At 41.7% G+C, this 5,083-nt stretch overlaps 1 pseudogene; it reads left to right on the plus strand.

Moving 5' to 3' along the window:
- The first annotated feature begins 965 nt into the window (after positions 1-965).
- On the plus strand, positions 966-2,400 carry LOC113920636 (annotated as a pseudogene).
- The last annotated feature ends 2,683 nt before the right edge of the window (positions 2,401-5,083 follow it).

Below are 5,083 nucleotides of genomic sequence, written 5' to 3' on the forward strand. Positions count from 1 at the left end.
TTTATGACACACATTAACAGGGAATGATATTTTTTGCGATCCACAAAAATACATATATTCTGCCTTTGGGGAGAAATGTCCTGACTCATGATACTATTTTTTTTTTTTTTTGATCAAAATCTAAAGATACTGTGTTTCCAAAATTGAAGCAGTGAACATTTAACAATTCAAATGGCAATTCGTTTCAGAGAAAGGAAGATGAAAAAAATGAAGGAGGTTATTTTCCTTGTAATAGAGGCATAGTGCCCAGTTCTCAGAAACAAGTCCATTGTAAATACTTTATAGACTCTACAATTGCTAGTTTTTCTCCTTTTGCCCTTGCAGATTCTTTCTCTACCCTTTTCTGCTCTGCTCTGTGCTCTGGGAAACTACTTTCTTTAAATTGCTCTTACTGAAATCCCTTTCCCCCTGGTTCCGGTTGGATGAGCAGCGTGAGAGCTGATAGTGGGAAGAAAAAGAAAGATCAAAGTTAATTATTTCTTCTTCCCTTCCTCTGCCAGACTAAGGTTTTGGCAGGGACTGCTCCCTTTGAGGTGCTCATTATCTGCAGCTACAGTCTTTGCTGGTGTCTGGTGACTCCTTCCCCTTCCACTACGAGGCTTAAGAGCTTCCTACTCTTGCTAGCTCCTGAGTGTGTCCTCATGGCACCCTGGTTCACTGAACTCTGCCTACACCTCTATAAATTGTTTCTTCCTTAAACTTGTTTCAGCTAACCTCTTGATGTGCCATCTGTTTCCTGGTGGAACTCTGAATGATACAGTAACTATTCTTAATGTAGTTTTTTTTTTTTAAAGAATCTTTTTTTTAAAGAATCTATGCAAGAACGAGAGTTCAGCTTTGGTATGTCTTTTACATTTTTATGAAAACCTGTAAATTCAAAATTTTTAGCCTACCCAGAAGCAGCTTCTCGACTCCTTCTCAAACCTGTCAGGTTTAGCCTGTTCTCCTCCACTCCAGTCTCTACCATGACCATCAGGGTGACCCAGAAGTCCTACAAGGTGTCCACCTCCAGCCCCTGGGCCTCTAGCAGCTAACTGGTACATGAGTACCCCTGGCACTGGCATCAGCTCCTCCACCTTCTCCCAGGTGGGCAGCAGTAGCAGTTCCTGGGGGTGGCCTGGGCATGAGTATGGTCGGGGCCTACAGTGGGGCCAGGGACGTGGAGGGCATCAAAGCTGTCTCAGTGAACTAGAGCCTGCTGAACTCCCTTAAGCTGGAGGTGGACCCCAACATCCAGACGGTGCACCCAGGAGAAGGAGCAGATCAAGATGCTCAACAAGTTTGCTTCCTTCATCAACAAGGTGCAGCACCCGGAGCAGCAGAACAAAATTCTAGAGACCAAGTGGAGCCTTCTACAGCAGCAGAAAACAGTCTGGAGCAACACGGACAACATATTCAAGAGCTCCATATGCAACCTTCGGCAGCAGCTGGACACACTGGGCCAGGGGAAGCTGAAGGTGGACTTGGCAATACGCGGGGGCTGGTGGCAATATGAGGGGGCGATCAAAGTGCATGAAGACATGGAGAATGAATTTGTCTTCATCAAAAAGGATGTGGACAAACCTTACGTGAACAAGGTAGAACTGGAGTCCCATCTGGATGGGCTGACAGATGAGACTGGCTTCTTAAGGCAGCTGTATGAAGAAGAGATCTGTGAACCGTAGTAGTCCCAGACCTCGGACACGTCCATGGTCCTGTCTATGGACAACAGCCACTCCCTGGATGGTGTCATTGCTGAGGTCAAAGCCCAGTATGAAGACACTGCCAACTACAGCTGGGCTGAGACCAAGACCATGTACCAGATGAGGAACTGCAGACATTGGCTGGGAAACATGGGGGTGACCTCTGTCACACGAAGATGGTGATTTCTGAGATGAACCAGAACATCACCTGATTCCAGGTGGAGATCAAGGGCCTCAAAGGCCAGAGGGCTTCCCTTGAGGCCGCCACAGCTGATACTGAGCAGCACAAGGAGCTGGATGTTAAGGATGCCACTGCCAAGCTGGCTGAGGCTGCTGTGCAGCAAGACAAGCAGGATATGGTTTGGCAGCTGCACAAATACCCGGAGCTCATGAACATCAAGCTGGCCTTGGACACTTAGATCACCACCTACTGCAAGCTATTGGAGGGTGAGGAGAGCTGGCTGGAGGCTGGGATGCAGAACATGAGTATCTCTACTAAGACCACCAGCAGCTACTCAGGTGGGCTGAGCTTGGCCTACAGGGACCTCACAAGCCCTGGTCTCAACCATAGCCTGAGCTTCCAGTCCAGCTCCTGCTCTGCTGGGACTCCAGTCCCTTCAGCCTTGTCAGCTCCTCCAACGCCGTGGTTGTGAAGAAGATCGAGACCTGTGATGGGAAGCTGGTGTTTGAGTCAAATGATATCCTCCTGTCCAAGTGAACAAGCACTGTGGTCCCTACCAACCTCCCCACTCCTGTGGCTACCATAGAGCCTTTGGGGGAAGGAGCTGTGCAGGGGAGTATCTGGAACAGGAGACACACCTGAGGCTCAGTCTCAGTCCTCAACCTACGCTTAGGGGGAGTCTACTGCCTTGGGTACTGCCTCTTGCCCATGGCCCCAACTAAAAGCCAACTCAAGTGTCTTTTCCCAAATAAAGCTTCAGATGGCTCTGCCAATCCCCAAAACAAAATGGAACAAAAATTATAACAAACAGAAAAGTGGACATATCTTGTATATACAGATTTATGAATTTCCACAGACTTATATACTCAAGTAATCCAGATCAGGAAGCAGAGGATTACCACATCTCCCTAAATCTCCTTTGTGCTACAAGTAACTTATACTGTCAAGTGAAACCAATATTCTAACTTCTAGTTGCATTAGAACCTCTTTTTGAATTTTATATAAAGGGATTCATCCAGCATGCATATTTAGTGTCTGGTTTCTTTGCTCAATATTCTGTTTTTGAGATGAATTCATATTAAGTGTAATTGTAATTCATTCATTCACATTGCTGTGTAGTATTTTACATAAGTGGTTTACCTTATTTTTTTTTTTTTTAGATAGACATTTGGCCTGCTTTCGGTTTGGTGCTATTATGGATAAAACATCCATGGACATTCCATGCTTATCTTTTAGTGAATATGTCTTTCATATCTCTTAGAGATAAACCTAGATGGAACTCTTGAGACTTGGGACAGTTATATATTTAACTTATGTAGATATAGCTGAAGAATTTTCTAAAGTGGTTGTACCAATTTACATTCACATCAACAAACCATTAAAATGCCATTTAATCTGCAGGCTAACCGGTGTTTGTAATAGTCATAGTCTTTCTCATTAAGCTGCCTTGTTGTGTGTGAGCTTGATAAAACATAATGTCTAAAGATCACCAGGAACACACCTAGAGTCAAACTTTATTTAACTTGCTCTGGCAAGGGTGATGGAACAAATGTGGACTTGTAGGTTGTTTCAGTAAAGGATAGCTTGGGCTTTTTACAATGTTTTGGGTTACCCTAGATGATTTTTGAGAAGGGTTCTGTTCTGGATTAGCATTTGTCATGGAATGATGGCAAATTAGTAACTGCATATTTTAATAACTTTTAATCTAGGAGGTAAAATGGAAAAATGGAGCTAGAATTGTCATAGTTAAAGTAGTGGTCATTTATTTGGTCAGGAGAGAGGGATATTTAGTAATTTTTGTTGTGTGACGTCCTTGTATTTTGTTTTGTTCTGTTATGGTCATGGAGTAATGTCATCAGATGTAGATATTCTATTAAATTATTTAAATTCAGGGGCGCCTGGGTAGCTCAGTTGGTTAAGCATCTGCCTTCAGCTCAGGTCATGATCTCAGGGTCCTGGGATCAAGCCCCACGTCAGGCTCCCTGGAGGAGTGTGCTTGTCCCTCTCTCCCTGCCCCCACTCGTGTTCTCTCTCTCAAATAAATAAATAAAATATTTTAAAAAATTATTTAAATTCAATGGGGACACCATGGGCTGCTATTCTTTTCTAGGCCAGCTACCAGTTGTCAGGGTATTTGTGTTATTTCTCAGTTTACCATTTTGACCAAAGGTAGATAAAGGCTCCATGATACTTATCTATGGTGTTCGGAACTGCACCATTGCCAAAATTCTATTAAATACGAGGTTGTTTAGAAAATATTGTTTATAGTTTTACTAGACTTACTGCCTCCTCTCCCTTTTGTATAAGTATGAATTGTTGAGTTATCTGATGTGCTAATAACTATGAAGAATCATTTAAGATTGTGGAAAGGGTGCATTATCAAACTGCAGTACAGGCCAGTATCAGAAATATGATGATTATTAACTCTTATAAAGAGTCATGAAAACAGAGTTAGATGACCTAACTCAGGCTTAGAAAATGTCACAAAGGCTTAGTTTGTATGTTACAGAGATTCAGTTTTATATTGTATGAGTCCTTTTCCATTTAAATTTGCAGTAGAGAAGAGACTGGGAACAGGGATAGCATACTTAAGCACATGGCAAGATTGAGGAAAATTGATGGTTAGTGAACTCTTAGGTAAAAGGCAAGGTTTTACAAAGTTTTAAAATAATAGTTCAAAGAAAATGTATGTCTGCAATAAGGAAAATCCTCAGTCCATCTCTTTTATTTTTTAACTACTATGCTTGACAGAGGACAGTTAGGTCAGCTATTTGGGAAGAGAGAGTGAATTTAAATATGTGATAGCACAGTAAGCTTGGACTTTCTGGCTTCTGTTTTAAAGTGGAAATCATTAGCAGAGAATTATCAAATCAGAATTATCCATGGTAGTTTTCTAGAGTTTGTATGAGGTATATATTACTTACTAAAATAAGTTAAGCAATAATAGGATTTTCCTTTCTGCGGAAGGGTGTTGCAGCACTGGATATTTGAAGGGGAGAAAAAGCAATGAGGCCATTTGACAAGATCTCTGGAGTGCTTAATTTATTTTATAAAGTGTACTAATATTGAGCCCAATAGGGGAAAAAAGTGATATAAACCTAAAAACCTACAAACAAAGGTAGGCTTTGTGCTTAGATGTATAACCTTTAAGGGAATATAAGAAGTATATACTTCTTGAAACATATTTATATTAGAATACTTTAATTTCACATAATTAAGG

This window comes from Zalophus californianus, chromosome 3, assembly GCF_009762305.2.
Source record: "Zalophus californianus isolate mZalCal1 chromosome 3, mZalCal1.pri.v2, whole genome shotgun sequence".
Classification (NCBI taxonomy): Eukaryota; Metazoa; Chordata; class Mammalia; order Carnivora; family Otariidae; genus Zalophus; species Zalophus californianus.